The sequence below is a fragment of the Somniosus microcephalus genome, unplaced genomic scaffold (genome assembly GCF_052327205.1).
Source record: "Somniosus microcephalus isolate GS21.2 unplaced genomic scaffold, FLI_Smic_1.0 unresolved_chr3, whole genome shotgun sequence".
Lineage (NCBI taxonomy): Eukaryota > Metazoa > Chordata > Chondrichthyes > Squaliformes > Somniosidae > Somniosus > Somniosus microcephalus.
Window position 1 is genome coordinate 10,821,490 of NW_028225181.1, and position 22,663 is coordinate 10,844,152.

Sequence of the window (22,663 nt, forward strand, 5' to 3'; positions counted from 1 at the left end):
GCGTCAGTCAATAGAAGTGTTGTAAAATGACCCATTGATCACCATTCTGTAGTGTAAAGGTGGAAAACTGCACACGTGAGGCAGACATGGCCAGGGCTGTGTAGCTTCTACTGATGGACATTTGGACAAGGAAGTCTGTAGATTAGAAAGTTAGGAATAAAGTGGCAGAGGGTAATGAGGATTTGGATTGCAATGGTTTGAAGGGCCTGACTACTGAGCTCAGAAATGTAATGTATTTGATTCCCTGGCGTTCGGGTGTGTTTGTAATCCCGATCTTTTTAGTGTATGTTTAATTGCTATTGCATGATCTGTATGCTCAATAAATCCTTGAACTTTTAATCTGAACGTTTCAAGAAGCTTATTGATCTTGGAGAAATGGCTTGATCATCTGATCATGAGAAACCTGTGTTGTTTCGGTAAGGAACGCTCGCTGTTAGATGATTGGTGATGTCTGGGATCAGATGGGATACTACAGTAACTGGTGGGCCTGTCCCCCATTCCCAGCACCTCGAGCTGCTCCATTGTATTCTGCTCAATGTGGACACATTGGCAAATCCATCTGACTCAATGGGTTACATAGGAACACAGGATCAGGAGTAGGTGGTTCAGCCCATCGAGCCTGTCCCACATTCAATGAGATCATGGCTCATCTGTATCTTTACCCGATTTGCCCACCTTGGTTCGATATCCCTAAATACCCTTACCTAACACAACATTCCGTTTTGAAATGTGTAACTGAACTCTAACAGCTACATGTTTTTGGGGGAGGGATCTCCAGGTTTCCATTAACTTTTGTGTGAATAATTGCTTCCTGACATCACCCCTGAACGGCCTAGCTCTAATTTTGTGGTTGTGCTCCCTTTTTCTGGACGTAGTTTCTCTCTATCTGCACTATCAACTCCTTTAATCATCTTAAACACCTCAAGTAGATCACCCGTTAACCTTCTACACTTGAGGGAATACATGTCCAGTCTCTGCACCCCTTCCTCATAATTTACCCCTTTTAGCCCCGGTATCATTCTGGTGAATCTGCGCTGCACCCCCTCCAAGGCCAATATATCCTTCCTGAGGTGCGGTGCCCAGAACTGAACAGAGTTTCTCCAGATGGGGTCTGACCAGAGCTTCATACAACTGTAGCATAAATCCAGCTCTCTGTATTTCAGCACCCTTTGAGATAAAGCCTAACATTTCATTAGCCTTGTAATTATTTTACCTAAAAATGAATCTGCGATAATGTTACTGCAGCAAACAGTCAGTCAATCTATGGAACAGGATCCCCAGGGAGATGCTGGAAGCAGATATTCCCTGCACATTCAAGAGACTTCTCTTGCGGAAAGTGTATTAGTAACTTGAGCCATGACGTGTTAAGCGTAGCGTGGCTGGGGAGGAACAGGTGACTTTGGATCTATGGTTCCCAAAGCTCTCCACCACTGGGGGGTTTCCTCATCTCATGTCTGGGTCTGCTGTAGGCTAATTGAATGAGATTGATTGCTGTGATTAGTCAACAACTCCATTATCATTGTACCCCGCGTCTACCAGGATGGGAGAAGGTGAACTAGATGGATCTTGGTTATTGTTCCTCCAGCAATGCCAATGGAATGGACCTGATTTGGTACCAGTTTGGCTCAGATGGGGAAAAAAGTCCCTGATGATCCTTCAACAGCCCACTCTGCTTTGTTCTCCTGCAGGCTTCCACCCAGTTACTCAACTCGCCCCTACGCTGATCTTATAGTCAATGTGAATCCCACCCCCTTTGAGTCACACCTAGCTTAAAGGAAGATGGTTGTGGAGGTCAATGACCTCAGCCACAGGACATCGCTGCTGGAGTGCCTCAGGGCAGTGCCCTAGGCCCAAACATCTTCAGCTGCTTCATGAATGACCTTCCCTCCAACATAAGGTCAGAAGTGGGGATGTTTGCTGTTGATTACCCAGTGCTCAGCTCCATTCGCTACTCCTCTGATAATTAAGCAGTCCGTGCCCACATGCCGCAAGTGCTGGACCACATTCAGGTTGGAGCTAATAAGTGGCAAGTAACTTTCCCGCCACACAAGAGGCATCTCCAACAAGAGAGTGTATAAGCACCACCCCTTGACATTTACTTGCATTACTATCGATGAATCCAACACCAGCAACATCGTGGGTTATCCCACGGCCAGAACCTTAACGGAAACAGCCACATAAATGCTGTAGCTACAAGAGCAGATCAGAGGCTGGGTTTTTCCGAGTGTCTCATTTTGTTTCTCCCCAAATCCTTTCCTCCGTTTACAAGGCAAAAGTCAGGAGTGTGATGGAATGCTCTCCACTTGCCTGGATGAGTGCAGCTCCAACAACACTCAAGAAGGTCGACACCATCCAGGACAAAATATCCTGCTTGTTTGGCACCCCATCCATCACCTTAACATTCACTCCCTCCTCCACCGGCACACCATGGCTGCAGTGTGTACCATCTACAAGATGCACTGCAGCAACTCGCCAAGGCTTCTGTGGCAGCACCTCCGAAACCCGCGACCTCTTCCACATAGAAGGACATGGCAGCAGGCACATGGGTGAACGACCACCTCCCAATCACGCAGGCTGACTTGGAAATATATCGCCATTAATTCAACATCTTTTGGACCAAATCCTGGAATTCTCCCCGCCGCCACCGCCCCCTCCCACCCCGCCTCCCAGCCCCACCACCATAACAGCACTGCGTACTGCAGCGGCTCACCACCGCCTACTCAAGAGCAACTGAGGATGGACAATAAATGATGGCCTTGCCAGCGACGCCCACATCCCGTGATTGAATAAGGAAAAAATGGAAACAGAACAGCTCCCAGCATAGCTCGGCTGGGGCTCAGCATGATCCAGATCACCGCCAATCACGGTTACCCCGCTCCTTGCTTCCATATTTCCACTGGCTCAGCTACATTCCCCGTCGAGTCTAGAATTGTACCCGCGGACGATCTCTAAGACCGTGTGGTTTATATGAGGACAGAGAATAGGAATAAACGGGTAATTTTCAGGTTGGCAGACTGTTATTGTGGGTGCTGCAAGGATCAATGCTGGGGCTTTAGCTATTTACAATCTATATGAATGATTTAGATGAAGGACCGAGTGTAAAGTGTACAAATTTGCTGATGATACAAAGTTAGGTGGGAAAATGAGCTGCGAGGTGGACATAAAGAGCCTGCAAAGGGACATAAACAAGTTAAGTGAGTGGGAAAGAAGGTGGCAGATGGAGTATAATGTGGGGAAGTGTGAGGTTATTCATTTTGGTAGGAAGAATAGAAATAAAGAATATTTTTAAATGTTGGGGAACCTTTAAATGTTGGTGTTCGAAGGGATTTTGGATGTCCTTGTACAAAAAACACTGAAAGTTAACATGCAGGTATAGCCAGCAATTCGCAAGGCTAATAGTATGTTGGCATTTAATACAAGGTGTTGGAGGAAAATTTAAAATGGCACCGTAGTGCCCGCTGAAATACTTGACATTTATTGACATTTTGCAGACACTGGCATAACAGACAGCTGACTTGATCTGCTTGCACCAACTTGTGATATCACTTGTACAGACGTAAGACAGGAACGGCTAGTCAACTGTTGGGGTGAAACTGTAAGAGCGAAAAATTATGTTTAGGAAGGGGGAGGGTGAACAGCCAATGGTCGTGGTCCACATTGGTACCAACGACATAGGTAAAAAGAGGGATGAGGTCCTGCATCAAGAATTTAGGGAGCTAGGTAACAGATTAAAGAGCAGGACCTCAAAGGTTGTAATCTCTGGATTACTCCAAGTGCCACGTGCTAGTAAGTATAGGAATGGGAGGATAGAGCAGATGAATGCGTGGCTAAAGAGTTGGTGTAGGGGGGAGGGTTTTACTTTCCTGGATCACTGGGCCTGCTTCTGGGAAAGGTGGGACTTGTACAAGTCGGACGGGTTGCACCTGAACCAGAGCGGGACAAATATCCTTGCGGGGAGGTTTGCTAGCACTGTTGGGGGGGGTTTAAACTAACTTGGCAGGGGGATGGGATACAGAGGGGAGCTGAAATAGGGGGGGATGTGCTGCCAATTATAGAGAAAAAAACAAGTCAGCTTGGTAGACAGGGCAAATATATAAGGGCAAGGCTGGATGGCATCTATTTTAATGCAAGGAGTCTTGCAAATAAGGCGGATGAACTGAAGGTGTTGATAAACACATGGGAGTATGATATTGTTGCTATCACGGAGACATGGTTGAGGGAAGGGCAAGACTGGCAGCTCAATATTCCGGGGTACAGAATCTTCAGGCGAGACAGAGGGGGAGGTATAAGAGGAGGGGGTGTCGCAATATTAATTAAGGAGTCAATTACTGCAGTAAGGAGGGATGATATATTAGCAGGGTCCTCTAATGAGGCCATATGGGTGGAGCTTAAAAACAAAAAGGGGGCAAGCACTTTGCTGGGAGTGTACTATAGGCCTCCAAACAGTCAGGGGGAGATAGAGGAACAGATATGTAGGCAAATCTCAGAGAAATGTGCAAATAATAGGGTAATAATAATGGGGGATTTCAACTTCCCCAATATTAACTGGGATAGTCAGAGTGTGAAAGGCTCAGAGGGTGTAGAATTCTTAAAGTGCATCCAGGAGAGCTTTTTGAGCCAGCATGTAGAAAGTCCTACAAGAGAGGGGGCGGTACTGGACCTAATTCTAGGGAATGTGGCCGGCCAAGTGGAAAAAGTGCTAGTAGGTGAGCACTTTGGTGATAGTGACCATAATATGGTAAGATTTAAGGTGGCCATGGAAAAGGACAGGGATGGGCCGGAAATAAAGGTTCTAAATTGGGGGAAGGCCGATCTTAATAGGATAAGGCAGGATCTGGCCAAAATGGACTGGGATCAGCTACTTGTAGGAAAATCCGCATCGGAGCAATGGGAGGCTTTCAGAAGGGAGATTGAGATCATACAATGGCAACATGTTCCCGTAAAGGTCAAGGGTGGTTCCAAAAACCACAGGGAGCCTTGGATGTCAGGGGATATACGAGAATGGATTTGGAAAAAAAGGAGGGCTTTTGGTAGATACAAAAGGCTAAAGACGGAGGAAGCCCTAGAGGAGTACAAAAAGTGCAGGGGGATACTTAAAAAAGAAATTAGGAGATCAAGGAGGGGCCATGAAATAACACTGGCGAGCAAAATAAAGGAAAATCCGAAGATGTTTTATAAGTATATTAAGGGTAAGAGGATAACTAGGGAAAAAATAGGGCCCATTAGGGACAAAAGTGGCAATCTGTGTGTGGAGCCGGAAGATGTAGGAGGGGCTCTAAATGAATTTTTTGCATCTGTTTTCACTATGGAGAAGGACGATGTAGACATAGAAATAGGGCGGGGGGACTGTGATATGCTCGAACATATTAACATCGAGAGGGAGGAGGTATTGGCGGTTTTAGCTGGCCTAAAAATGGATAAATCCCCAGGCCCGGATGAAATGTATCCCAGGCTGCTGTGTGAGGCAAAGGAGGAGATTGCGGGGGCTCTAACACATATATTCAGGACCTCTCTGGCCACAGGGGATGTGCCAGAGGACTGGAGAACCGCTAATGTAGTACCATTATTCAAGAAGGGTAGTAGGGAAAAAGCGGGGAACTACAGGCCAGTGAGCCTAACATCAGTGGTAGGAAAATTATTGGAAAAAATCCTGAGGGACAAAATTTGTCTCCACTTGGAGAGGCAAATATTAATCAGGGATAGTCAACATGGCTTTGTCAAGGGAAGATCATGTCTGACTAATTTGATTGAATTTTTTGAGGGGGTGACTAGGTGTGTGGATGAGGGTAACGCAGTGGATGTGGTATACATGGATTTCAGTAAGGCCTTCGATAAAGTCCCGCACAGGAGACTGGTCAAGAAGGTAAGAGCCCATGGAATCCAGGGTGCCTTGGCACATTGGATACAAAACTGGCTTAGTGGCAGAAGGCAGAAGGTGATGGTCGAAGGTTGTTTTTGTGACTGGAAGCCTGTGGCCAGTGGGGTACCACAGGGATCGGTGCTGGGTCCCTTGCTGTTTGTGGTCTACATTAATGACTTGGATATGAATGTAAAGGGTATGATCAGTAAGTTCGCGGATGATACAAAAATTGGTAGGGTGGTAAATAGCGAGGAGGGTAGCCTCAGTCTGCAGGACGATATAGATGGGTTGGTCAGATGGGCGGAACAGTGGCAAATGGAATTTAACCCGGAAAAGTGCGAGGTGATGCACTTTGGGGGGACTAACAAGGCAAAGGAATACACAATGAATGGAAAGACCCTAGGCAAGACGGAGGGTCAGAGGGATCTGGGTGTGCAAGTACACAGATCCCTGAAGGCGGCGGAACAGGTGGATAAGGTGGTAAAAAAGGCATATGGGATACTTGCCTTCATTAGCCGAGGCATTGAATATAAGAGCAAGGAGGTTATGATGGAGCTGTATAAAACACTGGTTAGGCCACAGCTGGAATATTGTGTGCAGTTCTGGTCGCCACACTACAGGAAGGATGTGATCGCGTTAGAGAGGGTGCAGAGGAGGTTCACCAGGATGTTACCAGGGCTGGAGCGCTTCAGCTATGAAGAGAGACTGGGCAGATTGGGTTTGTTTTCCTTGGAGCTGAGGAGGCTGAGGGGGGACATGATTGAGGTGTGCAAAATTATGAGGGGCATAGATAGGATGGATGATGAGGAGCTTTTTCCCTTAGTAGAGGGGTCAATAACTAGGGGGCATAGATTCAAGGTAAAGGGCGGGAGGTTTAGAGGGGATTTGAGAAAGAACTTTTTCACCCAGAGGGTGGTTGGAGTCTGGAACTCACTGCCTGAAAGGGTTGTGGAGGCAGAAACCCTCACAACATTTAAGAAGCATTTGGATGTGCACTTTAAATGCCATAGCATACAAGGCTACGGGCCAAATGCTGGAATATGGGATTAGATTAGACAGGGCTTGATGGCCGGCGCGGACACGATGGGCCGAAGGGCCTCTATCCGTGCTGTATTACTCTATGACTCTATGACTCTATGAACAAGGGAGGTAACGGGTGTTTAAGGGCAGGGTTATGCAACTGGCAGGACATAGGTATCACTGTGAGAATAGGGTTGCGAAATACCAACATGTCACATGAAAGAAGCTAGCTAACAGTAACATAATTAAGTTGTTTGTGAAAGAAGCTAGCTAACGGTATAATAATATAATTAACTTGTTTCTGACAGAATGTGATTAAGGGTTGCTAAGGTATCGGATTGGCCAAAGTTGAAGGATGCTAAAGTACCAGATTGGCCAAGGAATTAATGTAATAACTGCTGGTATGGTACCTTTCCTGTTTTTAAACTGTATAAAAGAAGCTCGGCTACTACTGTAAAACCCAGAAGCTGGCAGCTGAGACCGCGTGGTCTCCTGTTCTTCTTCTCCCAGAGCGCTCTGTACATTAAACTGTGCATTTTTACTTCTCTCAAACTGTTTGGTTGTGTGAGTTTTTTCACGTAAGTCTAAGTTGGGTAATGTGTCGACCTCGTATATCACTTGGCCCGCTCAGAAAGTCTTGCTGCTATTGTACAGGGCTTTCGTGAGACCACACCTGGAGTACTGTGCACAGTTTTGGTCTCCGTACCTAAGGAAGGATATACTTATCTTAGAGGGGGTGTAACGAAGGTTCCCTCGAATGATTCCTTCGATGAGAGGGCTGTCGTATGAGGAGAAATTGAGTAGAATGGGTCTCTACGCTCAGTTGGTTAGAAGAATGAGAGCTGATCTCATTGAAACATATAAGATTCTGAAGGGATTGACAGGGTATACGTTGAGAGGCTGGTTCCCCTGGCTGGAGTGTCTTGAATTAGGGGTCATAATCTCAGCATAAGGGGTCGGCCATTTATGACAGAGATGAGAAGAAATTGTTTCACTCAGAGGGTTGTGAATCTTTGGAATGCTCTAGTTCAGAGGGCTGTGGAATCTCTGTCGTTGAGTATATTCAAGGCTGAAATATGTAGGTTTTTGGACTCTCGTGGAATCAAAGATTATGTGGATATTGCGAGAAGGTGGTATTGAGGTCGAACATCAGCCATGATCTGATATAATGGTGGAGCAGGCTCGAGGGGCCGAATGGCCTACTCCTGCTCATATTTCTTACGTTCTTATAAGGTGTTTCTGGTCCCACTTTCACCCCGCGTCCTGCTTTCCTGGAACAGGATGAAGCATTCTCATCTAACTCTCTCTCTCTCTCTCTTCATCTCGCTCTGCGTCTCTCTCCCTCTCACCCTTTATCTCTCTCTCTCTTTCCCCACTTGGTCCATTTCCCTCTCTCTCTCTCTCTCTCTTTATCTCACTCCCTATGTCCCTGTCTCTTTACTCCTCTTTCTCTGTCTCTCTCTTTCTCAATCTTTCCCGTTCTCTCTCTCTCTCACTCTGACTGGTCTATGCGGAGGGTATTGACAAGATGGCGGACAGGATGGTGGTGCCGGCAGTGGCCATGTTGATGATCACATCAGCGGGATGAGGTCACTTCCTGTGAGACGCACCGAGCCCACATTCCCCGCACAATCGGCGGACCTGAAATCTTAACACCGGCTTCCCCCCATTCCTTTCCAATTCACCATTTCATTCCCTCGTCTCCCATTTATTTCCCTCGTCTCTCATTTCATTCCCCTTCCCACATTTCTTTCCCCCTTCTCCCCCTGTCATTCCTACTTCTCCACAACTGTGCTGTTGGGAGGGTTTAAACTAATTTGGCTGGGAGATTGCCAACAGGATGAAACATTTGAGGAGGAGAAAAAAGGTGCACAGATGACTGGGAGAGGCAAGTAGCACTAGAGTATAGAGTCGTTCAGAAATAGGAGGGATCAGACTGGAGGCAATTGCGAGGCAGTCTATCATGGGGTTGGAGTGCATGTACATAAATGGCGTGTGGTAAATAAGGTTGGTGACCAGCAGGCACAAGTCACCACATGCGAGTATGATACAGTGGCAATAACAGAGACCTGGCTCCAAGAAGGGGCGGATTAGGAACTTAATATTCCTGGCTACAAGCTATTCAGGAAAGATAGGGAAGCATAGAAAGGAGCGTGTGTAGCAGTATTGATTAAAGTAACTATTACAGCACTGGACAGGGATGAGGTAGATGAGGGACCAAAGACAGAATCTATTTGGTTAGAATTAAGCAACAAAAAAGGAGATATTAAGCTTCTCGGTGTACACTGTAGGCCAACAAATAGTGGGAAGGAGATAAATTGAGCAAATTTGCAGGCCAATTGCTGAAAGATGCATGAATTACAGGGTAGTGATAAAGGGAGACTTCAATTATCCTAATATAGTCTGTAATTGAAACAGTGTAAAGGGCAAAGAGGGGGAGGTAATCCTCAAATGTGTACAAGGGAACTTTCCTGGCCAGTCCAACGAGGAAGGAATCAGTGCTGGATCTAGTTCTGGGACATGAACGGAGGAAGTGATGCATGTTTCAGTCGGGGGGGGGGTTACGAGAACAGTGATCATATCATCATAATTGCCCAGGTGCTTTGGAATTGAAGGTTGGTCGGCGAAACAGTTATTGAACAACAGGAGGATTTCAAAGAGGAGGTGGTTCAGCTACAGGCTAGAAATATTCCCATGAGGGGAACTGAAGGGCCTCGAAAGCTCGAGCTCCCTAGATGAAAACAAAAACAACAACTTGCATTTATATAGCGCCTTTAACTTTTTAAAGTAGTTATGTCAGCTGTGGCTCAGTGGGTAGCACTCTCGCCTCTTCTTTGGCTGTAAAGCGCTTTGGGATGTCCTGAGGTCGTGAAAAGCACAATATAAATGCAAGTGTTTCTTTCTTTAAATGTGCCTCTACCACCCATTCAGGCAGTGAATTTCAGAACCGGAGCAACCTCTGGGTGAAAAAATGTTCGCCTCAAATCCCCTTTAATCCTTCTACCAATTACTTTAGCTCTATGCCCTCTGGTTATTGAGCTCATTGCTAGGTGAAATAGGTCCCTCCTAACCACTCTATCTACGCCCCTCATAATTTTATACACCTCAAATTAAATCACCCCTCAGCCCCTCTGCCCCAAAGAAAACAACACCAGCCTATCTAATCTATCAGCACAGCTATAATTCTCCCGTCATGGCAACGTTCTATTAAATCTCCTCTCTATCCTCTCCAGTGCAATCACATCTTTCCTGTAATGTGTGACCAGAACTTTACGCCATACTCTAGCTGTGGCCTAATTAGTGTTTTATGCAGTTGAAGCATAAAATCACTGCACTTATATTCTATGCCACAGCTAACAAAGGAATATATCCCGTATTTCTTCATAACCTTCTCATCTACCTGTCCTTCCTTCAGGGATCTGTGGACCTGCACGCCAAGGCCCCTCACTGCCTCTGCACTTCTCAGTATCCTCCTATTTATTGTGTATTTCCTTACCTCGTTAAACCTCCCCAAATGCATTACCTCACTCTTCTCTAGATTGAATTCCAATTGCAACTTTTCTGCCCACCTGACCAGTCCATTGAAATCTTCCTGCAGCCTACAGCTTTCTTCCTCACTATCAAAAACACAGTCAATTTTTGCATCATCTGCAAACTTCTTAATCATGCCCCCAACATTGAAGTCTAAATCATTGTTGAACACCACAGAAAACAAGGGAACTCGTAATGAGCCCTTTTGAAGTAGTGCCAGAGGATTGGAGGAATGCAAATGGTACACCTCTGTTCAAAAAGGGGGAGAGGGATAAAGCAGGCAACTGCAGGCCAGTCAGCCTAATGTCGCTGGTGGGGAAACCTTTAGACACATTAATCCAGAACAACATGAATTTGCACTTGGAAAAGCATGGGCTAATAAATTTAGGTCAGCAAAGATTTATTAAATGCACATCGTGTTTGACTAACTTGATCTTTGATGAAGTGATGGAGAGGTACGATGAGGATAGTGCGGTTGATGTTGTGTACATGGACTTTCAAAAGACATTGGGTAAAGTACAACATAATAGATGTGTTAGAAAAATTAAAGCCCATTGGATTAAATTGACAGTCGCACCACGGATATGACATTTTCTAAGGGACAGCAAACAGAGAGAAGTGGTGAACGATAGTCCTTGAATTGGAGGGAAATGTGCAGTGGTGTTTCACAACGGTCGGAGTTGGCATCATTGCTCTGTTTGATATATATTAATGAGCAGGGCTTCGGTACACCGGGCATGATTTCAATGTTTGCAGCTGATATAGATCTCAGAAAAGTAATAATTTATGCGAAGGACAGGAGCAGACTTCAGGAGGACATAGACAGACTAGTGAAATGGGCAGACACAGGGCAGATGAAATTGAACACAGAGAAGTGTGAAGTGATAAACTTTGGTCAGAACAATTATATGGAGAGAAAATAGGATCTAAATGGTACAATTTAAAATGGGGTGGAGTAACAGAGAGACATGTGGTGTATGAACACTAATCTTTTGAATTGGAGGACAAGTTATGAAGGCTAATAAAAAAATCTTACAGGAACCTTGGCTTTAATATTAGAAGAATAGTGTAGAAAAGCAAGGAGGTTATGCACACTTTAGGAAGGATGTCAAGGCCTTGGAGAGGCTCCAAAAGAGATTTCTGAGAATAGTTCCAGGGAGGATGGACTTCACTTATGTGGAGAAACTGGAGACGCTGCGATTGTTCTCCTTAGAGCAGAGAATGGTAAGAGGAGATTTGATAGCGGAATTCAAAATCATGAAGGGTTTTTGATGGAGTAAACAAGGAGAAAATGTTTCCAGTGGCAGAAGGGTCAATAAACAGAGGACACAGATTTAAGGTGATTGGCAAAAGAACCAGAGGCGAATGGAGGAAATTGTTTTTCTCAGCGAGATGGTGTGATCTGGAACGCGCTGCCTGAAAGGGCGGTGGAAGCAGATTCAACAGTAACGTTCAAAAGGAAATCGGATAAATCACTTGAAGGGAAATGTTTGCAGTTCTATGGGGCAAGAACAGCGGATTGGGATTAAATGGGTAGTACTACCAAAGAGCCGGCACAAACAAGATGGGACGGATGGCATCCTGTTGTGTTATGATACTGTTTTTTCCACTTTCCCAATTGAATTGCCCTTCCCCTATTTCGTTCCCTTTTCCCCTCCATCTGTCTCCCTTCATCTCCCCTTGCTTTCTTCCTCCCCCATCCACTGACTTTCCACAGTTTGGTTCCCTCTTTGATTGACATCAGTGAAATATATTTGCACAACCATAATTCAGTGTGGTCCGCTCGGCTTTAAGGAGAGCTGATGCCCCCTGCTGTTTCTCATTGGTTCCAGCGCCCCGCAGCGCCTCACTCGACTGTCCGTCAAAGCGATATGACGCAATGACGCTGGTCGGGCAATGACTTTCAGAGATAACAACAGAAAATGCTGGAAAAACTCAGCAGGCCAGGCAACATCCGTGGAGAGAGAAATAGCATCAACGTTTCGGGTCGAAACCCTTCGTCAGGACTGAGAAAACACAGGAAATGAAACAGATTAAAGGCCAGTTTGGGGGCTGGGAAATGGGGGTGAAAGAACAAAAGAGAAGTGCAGAGACATTAAGAGGTATTCAAAACCAGACGAGATGGTGATAGGACTGCTGGAGACAAAAGACAGCTCTAGATTAGGTGTGAAATGCGCTGGCAGAATGAGACAGCTGCAATGTGGGAGAGATATAAAGGGAGAAGGGCACAAAACAATAGTGTGGATAAAAAAATACATGTAAAAATTTAATGGGGGCCGAGGTTATGATCTGAAATTGTTGGAATCGATATTGAGTCCGGAAGGCTGTAAAGTGCCGAATCGGAAGGTGACTTTCAGACGTTTGTTGGGGAATGATGCATTAATGCCAGACTGAACTTGAACAGCAAGGCAGCGCTCCGATTGGACAAAGCACGGCATCGCCCCTCAGCCATTGTTTGGCCCAGTTGTCCATCACAGTGCCAGCGGGAGGCGCGGTCTCAGTGGAGCAGCGACGTGCTGACATTGGTCATAAATAGCAGCAGCCATTTCTTTGGTTCGCCCACCTGTCCATCAGGGGCCGGGTGGGCAGATGCCCCATTGGAACGGTAGCTCAGTGAGGCGCTGCAATGTGGGATAGCAGTTCAACCGAGCCCGTGGAGAGGGGGCAGTTCCTGTGGATCCGTGGGGGCGGCCTTGTTGGTGGAGAAGCCTACGCGGTGAGGTCACCTCTGGGTATGGGGAGGGGGAGGGATGAAGGAGGGAGGTGGAGGGGAGAAGGAGGGTGGGGAGGGAGAAGGAGGGTCCGGAGGGGAGAAGGAGGGAGGGAAGTCGCAGATGAGTGGGCCAGTGAGGGGCAGTGTTGTGGGGCTTGAGGGGGTCGGTGAGATGAAGGGGAGCGGGGCGAGAGAAGTGGGGCAGTGAGGGCCTGGGTGGTGGGGCAGTAAGTGTATGAGTTGGGTGGTGACAGCTGCGCAGTTGGGAGGTGTGGGGGAGGGGATTGGGGAGAGTAGTGGGGTGCTGAGCGGGAGGGGAGGGGCGTGGGTGGGACGGTTGTGGCTGGTGGTGAGGGGGAGAGATCTGGATGGTGAGATGGGGAGTGGGGCGATGAGGGGGAGGGGAGAGAGGCGATGAGGCGGGGGGAGCTGTGGGGTGAAGGATGGTGAAGAGTGGGAAGTGGAGTAGAGAGGGGAGGGGAGTTGGTTGCTGAGTGTGAGGGGATTGGGGCGCTAAGGTGGAGGGCAGTAGGGCAGTGAGTGGGAGGGGAGAGGAATGGTGAGTGGGAGGGCAGTGGGGCAATGTGGGGTTGGGGAGACGGGTGATGAGGGGTTGGGGAGAGGGGAGAATTGGGGGAGGGTAGTCAGTTGGTTAGGAGGAGAATGGGTTGGTGAGGAGTGGGAGGGCATTGGGCAGTGTGGGGACTGGGCGAGATGTTTCGGATGGTGAGGGGGAGGGGAGCAGGTCAGTGAGGGTGAGTGGAGTGTGGTTGAGAGATGACAAGTGGCACGGTGAGTGGAAGTGGAGTGGGGCGCTGAGAGTAATGCAATTGGGAAGGTTACCGGGAAAGGGTGTGGGGTGGTGAGGGAGCAGAGTGGGGCAGTGCTGGATGAGGAGTGGGGTGGTGGTCAGGAGTCGAGTGGGGCAGTTACCAGGGAGGGAAGTGGGAGGGTGACCTTGAGGGGAGTGGACTGCGGAGGGGATTGGGCATGAGGTGTTGAAGGGGAGGGAAGTGGGGCGTTGAGTGGTAGGGGAGTGCAGCGGTCAGGGAGAGGGGAGAGAGGCTGGGAGTGGGGGTGGGGAGTGGTTCCGTGAGGGGATGGGGAGTCAGGCGGTGAGCGGAGGTGGAGTAGGGCAATGAGGGCGAGTGGAGTGGGGTGGTGAAGGGGAGGGGAGTGGCGTGGATATGGTGGAGTGGAGTGGGGAGGTTAGGGGGAGTGGAGAGTAGCATTGATTGGGAGGGTATTAGGGCGATGACAGGGAGCGAAGTGGGGTCGGGCGTTGAGGGGGAGCGGAGAGGGGCGGTGTTTGGGAGGGGTTTGGGGTGATGAGAGGGAGGGGAGTGAGGTGGTGATGGTGAGGGGTGTGGGACAGTAAGTGGAGGGGAGTGGGGCAGTGTGGGGGAGGTGATTGGAGAGGTGAGGTTGTGGTGAGTTGGGCGGTGAGTGGGATATTGAGGGGGAGGGGAGTTGGGCAGTAAGGTTTAGGGGATTGGTTGGCTGAGGGGGAGTGGAGTGGGGATAATCAGTCCAGGTACTAAGGGACTGATGTGAGGTGTACGCGCAGAGTGGGAACTGAGGTAGTGCATTAGTGTGTAGGCCCACACCGGTTAGTGTGGAACTGGATTCGGGTGTAATCCCAGATTGGGTAGTGAGAGTCTGGAGTGTCGTGTAGATCCAGAGCGGGTAGTGAGGGACTGGAGTCAGGTATAATCCAGACCCTGTACTAAATGCCTGGAGTCAGCTGTAGGCCCATGAGCGGATAGTGAGAGACTGGAGTGAGCTGTGGTGCCAGACCCGGCAGTGAGGGATTGGAGTCCGTTGTAGGTCCAGCTCGGGTTGTGAGGGACTGGAGTCAAGTGTAGGCCTAGATTGGGTAGTGAGTGACTGGAGAGAGGAGTTGGCCTATGTTAGAGAAGGTGTAAATGCGCATGTGGTTACTTATAATTCACTCCTTTAATCAATAGCATTAACAACACTGAATGACTGATGTCACAGATTTATTAAGCATAAAATAATTGCACACAACAGCCACTGCTTCCGACAAATCCTTGCGAGTTTTAGCCAGATAATCAAACGTGTTACAGTCCCGAGTTCGCTATACAGATTGATCAGATCTTAACACGGTTTCAGTTCTCGCACCCACTGTTTATACCTTCTGCTTACTCCTTCTACATGACAATTGGCCTGTTTCAATGTTACATCAAGAGGTGTCCTGGATAATGTTTCTGTGAACGCTGATTTAAATTCTGTCCTTGTCCCTACAGATCCCTCACTCCATTTACTTAACTCAACCACCCTAATTTCCCAGTTTCAGGCTCTGGTGTTTCTCAGGAAGGTTCTTATCTGATCTTCATTGACTCCTGCTCTAGCAAATGATTGATTCATAAAAAATCTCATCCTTATTTGAAAATCCCTCCATGCCCTCGACCCCTCCCTCTCTCGGTAGCTTCTTCCACCCCTCCGCGATCGCTGCAATCCTCCATTTCTGTCCTCTTGCGCACCCCCGATTTTAACCACTCCACCATTGGAGGTCTCGGCCCCAAGCTCTGCAATTCCCTCCCTAAACCTCTTCACCTCTCCTGCTGCAAGATCCTCATTAAAACCTGTCCCAATATCTCATGTCGCTCCGCATCAAATGTTGCTGATTTAGGCTCCTGTGAAGCACCTTGGGATGTTTCTCTACGTTAAAGGCGCTGTATAGACGCAAGTTGTTGTTGTAAGGCTTTAAGGCCTCCGTTCTAAGGATTGGGATCTTTCTCTCCACTCTAATCTGATCATTGATACATCGCTGTTTGTGGGAGCTTGCTGTGCACAAATGGGCTGCTACGTTTCCTAAATTACAACTGTGACTACACTTCAAAAAGTACTTCATTGGCTGTTAAGCGCTTTGGACATCCTGAGGCACGATACAGATGCAAATCTTTCTTTCTGTCTATCTTTCTCTCATCAAACAGATGGTTACAACCTTAGTATCACTGTCTGTTTCTCACTGTGTGAAGATGTTCCCACTGAAGAATCTTACTTCCCTACTCAACAAACAAAGGCTCAAAGCGACATTACCACAATATAAAGAAACCCCATCACCAGTATTACATTAACACCTCAGGGCAATCTGATTAAACCTTTCCTTCCAAAACCATTTAAAAGCCCCGTTTACAGACTTTTTAAAACCCTTTTAAATTCCTTATAAATCCCTAAAAAACATTTTAAACGCCTTTTAAATCCTACATTAAACTGCTTTTAAACACCATTAAACCCATTAATAAACTCCTTTTAAACATTTCTAAACACCTTATTAAACTCCTATTCAAAATCTTTTAAACTCCTTATTAAACTCCTTTTAAAACCCATTTAAACCCTTTAATAAACTCCTTTTAAACACCTTTTAAACTCCTTTTAAATTCCTTTTAAAAACCATTTAAACCCCTTAATAAACTCCTTAATAAACTCCTTTTAAACTCCTTTTAAACTCCTTATTAAACTCCTTTTAAAAACCATTTAAACCCTTTAATAAACTCCTTTTAAACACCTTTTAAACTCCTTTTAAATTCCTTTTAAAAACCATTTAAACCCCTTAATAAACTCCTTAATAAACTCCTTTTAAACTCCTTTTAAACTCCTTATTAAACTCCTTTTAAAAACCATTTAAACCCCTTAATAAACTCCTTTTAAACACCTATTAAACTCCTTATTAAACTGCTTTTCGACTCTGTTTAACACATTTTAAATCCTACATTAAACTGCTTTTAAACACCATTAAACCCATTAATAAACTCCTTTTAAACAACTTCTAAACAGTTGAAACTCCTTTTAAAAACCCTTTAAACCCCTTAATAAACTCCTTTTAAACACCTTTTAAACTCCTTATTAAACTCCTTTTAAAAAACATTTAAACCTCTTAATAAACACCTTTTAAACTCCTTTTAAAAACCTTTAAAATCTCTTATTAAACTCCTTTTAAACTCCTTATTAAACTGCTTTTCGACTCTGTTTAACACATTTTAAATCGCTTTTAAACATCGCACACCACCGCTCCTGGACACTGTCCATTAGGAACAATTCAATGAGAAAACTCAACACAACACACCCCAATATTCCCACCCACCTCAGCCCACACACCCCACCATCTGACCGCACTCACCCCACCACTTCAAATCACTGACCCCACCTCACCCCACCCACTGACCCTCACCCCCTGACCCAAATCCCTGACACCACTCCTGACCCCACACAACCCACATCCCAGTCACCTAATCCGCACTCATCACACCCACCTCACCCCACTCACCCAAAACCTGATACCACTCCCTGATACCACTCACCCCATCCCAGCCCCTCGCACCCCCTCACACCACACCTGCCCCTGACCCCACTCACCCCACATCCCATTCACCCCATCCCCCCCACTCCTCCCACCCACCTCATTCCACTCATCCAAAACCTGACACCACCCCCTGACACCACTCACCGCGCCCCAACCCTCACACCACTCATCCCACCCCCACCTCAACACACTGACCCCAGCCCCTGACCACACTCCCTGTGGCCACTCACCCCGGCCCCATAAAACTCACCCATCCCCCACCCCAATCCCCCATCCCTGACAGCACTCAACCCGAATCCCTACCCTATCCCCTGACCCCACTCACCCCACCCATTTCCCACCACAACTCACCTCAACCCCCACCCCACTCCCTGTCCCCACTCACCCAGCCCCCGCCCACCTCACACTATTCACCCCACCCAATCACCCCCATCCTCAACAGCCCCCTCCCCCCCCCCCCCGCTGCTCCTGTACGCTGTCAATGTGCCCAGATTCGGGTTGAAGTTCACCCGCTGTCAATCCCTGATCTGCCGGGTCATTTCCGTTTCTTCTTTCCAGCTTCATCCTCCTGTTCTCCGTGAAACTGCAGCGCGAGTTTCTTGCATGGGAGGTGGTCTTTCAGCATGTCTTGTACCTGGGAATGGACGGATGTCCCTCAGTGAGGTCCGATAGAAAGGTGTTGCAGTTACACCGTACATTAACAGGGGCTCTCAGGAAACATCACCGAGTCCCTAAAACATAGGGAATCTCCTAACATTAACACCAGCGAATCCCCTCCCACTTAAAACCAGGCGACTCCGCTCCCCTTATCATCACGCCATCCACTCCCCTTACACCAGGGAATCCTCTCCCCCTTAACACCAGAGGACTCCCCTCCACTAAACACCAGATCAATCCCCTCCACTTAACACCAGAGGTCGCCCCTCCCCTTAACACCAGGCGACTTCCTCCCTCTTAACACAAGGGGACACCCTCCCTCTTAAGACCAGGGATAGCGCTCCACTTAACAAAAGGGGAATCCGCTATCCTTAACACCAGTCCAACTGGGGATGGTTAATCAATCCCAACTGGGAATGTTCATTGAATGCCAACTGGGGATGGTCAATCAAAGGCAACTGGGAATGTTCAATCAATGCCAACTGGCGATGGTCAATCAATGCCAACTGGGAATGGCCAATTAATGCCAACTGGGGATTGTCAATCAATGCTAAGTAGGGATGATCAAACGATGCCAACTGGGGATGATCAAACGATACCAACTGGGGATGATCAAACGATGCCAACTGGGGATGGTCAATCAATGCCAACTGGGGGTGGTCAATCAATGCTAAGTAGGGATGATCAAACGATGCCAACTGGCGATGGTCAATCAATGCCAACTGTGGATGGTCAATCAATGCCAACTGGGGATGGTCAATCAATGCCAACTGGGAATGGCCAATTAATGCCAACTGGGGATTGTCAATCAATGCTAAGTAGGGATGATCAAACGATGCCAACTAGGGATGATCAAACGATGCCAACTGGGGATAGTCAATCAATGCCAACTGGGGATGGTCAATCAATACTAAGTAGGATGATCAAACGATGCCAAATGGGGATGATCAAACGATGCCAACTGGGGATAGTCAATCAATGCCAACTGGGGATGGTCAATCAATGCTAACTAGGGTTGATCAAACGATGCCAAATGGGGATAGTCAATCAATGCCAACTGGAGATAGTCAATCAATGCCAACTGGGGATGGTCAATCAATGCCAACTGGGGATGGCCAATCAATGCCAACTGGGGATGGTCAATCAATGCCAACTGGTGATGGCCAATCAATGCCAACCGGAGTTGGTCAGTCAATGCCAACTAGGTACGGTCAATCAATGCCAACTGGTGTTGGTCAATGAATGCCATCTGGATTTGGTCAATCAATGACAGCTGGAGTTGGTCAATCATTGTCAACTAGGTACAGTCAATGAATGACAACTGGTGCTGGTCAAATAATGCCAACTGGTGTTGGTCAATCAATGACAGCGGGAGCTGGTCAATCAGTGCTAACTGGTGTTGGTCAGTCAATGACAGCCGGAGTTGGTCAATCAATGCCAACTGGTGTTGGTCAATCAATGCCGGCACACCCGAGAATGAATGAAGAATAACTCCCTCACCTGCCGGAGATAGGCTTCCTTTTTCGCGGGGGTGTCCAGTTTGTTTTTGCCGATGTACATCACTTGGACCTCGGCACTGACCTTCTCACACTCCTCCTTCGACAACTTCAGCACCCCTGGAACATTAAGTGGACAAGGCTTCAGCCGCAATGCCCAAACCCCGCCCAATGCCGAGCAGAGTTAGAGGCAGAAATAAAAACCGGGTACAGGGAGCGGGCATAGAGACGGCAAACCCGGAGTGCAGGTCCAACTGAGGACCTTCTGTTCTGGAAGCTGAACCAGGGAACGTGGATCTGTGTGTACAATTCCAGGCCCAGTCGCTGGTTTCACAAAGCACCCTCTGACCCGACCACCACAATTCTCCACAGCAGCTCGAGAAGGCAGCCCCACAGCTACAAATTCCAGGGCACTGGGGAGGGGCAATAAATGAGGACCCACTCCGGCTCCTAACTCCTCACAGTCAAAAGAAGCACAGCAAATGGGAGGGGGAGTGGTTTCAAAGAAAGAGTGAGAAGTTTGGGGCTCTTTTCTCTAGAAAAGAGAAGGCTGAGGGATTACTGGATAGAGGTCTTTAAAATTCTGAAGGGGTTTCGATATGGTAGATGTAAAGAAGATGTTTCCTTTTGTGGGAGCGTCCAGAACTAGTGCACATACATATAAGATGGCCACTAATAAATCCAACGGGGAATTCAGGAGATACAGGAAACTTTGGTTTATCCGGAGGTTGTATGTCCGGAAACCTCGATCTAACAGCAGAAATCAGCAGCCGTTTTGGTTCGGTTTTTTTTCTTCTCCTAGCATTTTTATAACAGTCAGGCTCTGGAAAGCATCTCTGTAGCTTAGCAACAGCTTCAGAGACGCTTCCAAGGTACGGGCCGAGTATTTACAAGCTGTTGCTAAGCAACAGTGTTTGTTGTCAGATACGGCGATGAAAACCTCTGTATTCCTCAACATTAGCGCTGTTCTATCCGGAAGTTTTGATAGATCGGCAGCAGCTCGGTCCCGTCAGTGCCGGATATCACAAAGTTTCCTGTGCTTCTTTACCCAGAGAGTTGTGAGAATGTGGAACATGCTAACAAAGGGAGTAGTTGAGGTGAATAGCATAGATGCATTTAAGGGAAGCTAGATAAACATATGAGGGAGAGAGGAATAGTAGGATATGTTGATAGCGTTAGATGAACAGAGGTGGCAGGAGGCTCGTGTGGAGTGTAAACCCTGGCATGGACCATTTGGGAAGAATGGCCAGTTCTATTCTACGTAGTTAATATTGGGAGAGACTGGGACTGAACTGTCAAATGATAAAGCAGGATATTTGGGAGGTTCCATAGCTGAATGTCCGAGGGTGTCGTCAGGGACTGAATGTTTCCGGGATTGGACCCTGGAATAGTCTGATTGGATGGGTTCTACCAGAAGCCGGCTGATACCTGGCCTTGAATGTCCCTCCTCTGACGGTTTGCACTCAGCTTCTGATGTCGACCCTCCATTGGCTCCACGACTTGTCGTCTTCACCGAATCTGTAATGAAAGATCAGCCACATGGTAAATGGAGGATGGAGAACGAGCCCTGGGTCAAGAGTGGATCTTCCTGCTCGATCTGGGTCTAGCACAGCGCCGGGCCAGGCATTGAACTGATGGGCACCGAGACAAGAGACATTTCAGGACTGAAGGATCAATAGACAGAGAGAGACAGATAAATATATGTAGAGAGAGACAGACAGAGGGAGAATGAGTTATAGAGACACACAGAGGGAGTCTTGGAAACAGAGAGAGAAAGAGTGAAGGTAGTGACAGAGAGCCAGAGAGAGAGGGAAAAAAGAGGGAGAGAAACTGAATGAGAGGGTCAGAGACAGAAAGAGAGAGAGAGAGAGAAAGAGAAATATATGGGGAGAGAGAGAGACTGGGGATAGAGAGAGAAAGAAAGACGGGGAGACTGAGAGTGTGAGGAAGAGGGAGAAAGATAGCGACAGACACACGGAGAGAGACAGAGAATGATGGAGAGAAAGAAAGACTGATAACGTAAGATAAAGTCGGGGAGGAATGGAGACAGATTGAGAGAGAGAGAAAAAGAGAAATAGGTAGATAGAGAGGGAGACAGAGACAGCCAGAAAAAGAGAGAGAGAGAGACGAAGGAAAAGAGACAAAGAATGAACAGAAAGAGAGAGAGAATGAGCTAGAGAGACAGAGACAAATAAATAGAGACAGAGAGAGAGATAGAGAGTGAGAGAGACAGACAGAGGGAGAGAAAGATAGACAGAGGGTGACAGACAGATATAGAGCGAGAGAGACAGAGAGAGAGAAAGAGAGGGAGTGAAAAAGAGACAGACAGAGAGACAGAGAGACAGGAAGAGAGAGAGAGTTGTAGGGAAAAGCTGACAACCTATTACCCGTCCTGCCATGTGGAACACATAGTGACAAGCAACGAATCATGGGATCCCTCCATCCTCTAATCTGTTTCTTGTTAACATAACGTGCCTTAACTATCACAACAAGGCTCTTGTGTGGCGCTTTATCAAATGACTTGTGAAAATCCATATGCACAAAATATAACATCTCATATCGGGAACCGTCATATCAAGAAAGTTTCCGGTAGAATTATTCCCTCAGATTGTGTCTGGGGGCATTCATTTTGAAGCTGTCCCTTCATACATTGCCGCTATCCCAGATTTTTTGATGTGGGAATAATGGATCTTAGTTCAAGGTTTAGTCCAAGGCAAATATGTCTGCTGCGATTCCGTGTGTTGTAAATCGCATTTCAAACAAAGCACTGGAGTTCATTTCTAGAGTAATTGAATTGGAAAGCAGGGAAGTTATGTTAAATTTACTTAGAACCTTGGTTAACCCACACTTGGAGTACTCTGCACAGTTCTGGTCTCCATATTCCTTGGTTAGAACACACCTGGAGAATTGTGCACTGTTCTGGTCCACATATACTTTGGTTAGACCACACCTGGAGCATTGTGCACTGTTCTGGTCTCTATATACGAAATATGAAAAGGATATAGAGGCACTGGAGAAGGTGCAAAAACAAGGTTTACAAGGATGATCCCAGAACTGGG

General features: G+C 47.1%; 1 protein-coding gene and 1 long non-coding RNA gene across 2 annotated transcripts in view; one reads left to right on the forward strand and one right to left on the reverse strand.

Moving 5' to 3' along the window:
- The window catches only part of LOC147091192 (uncharacterized), a 511,682-nt gene that overhangs the window by 302,442 nt on the left and 186,577 nt on the right, over positions 1–22,663 (forward strand). The gene's annotated exons all lie outside the window — the stretch shown is intronic.
- LOC147091193 (uncharacterized) lies at positions 17,931–21,144 on the reverse strand. Its single transcript, XR_015075133.1, has 3 exons — positions 21,033–21,144; positions 19,609–19,724; positions 17,931–18,085 (listed from the first exon to the last, which is right to left on the reverse strand). It is a non-coding gene; the product is annotated as an uncharacterized LOC147091193 (long non-coding RNA).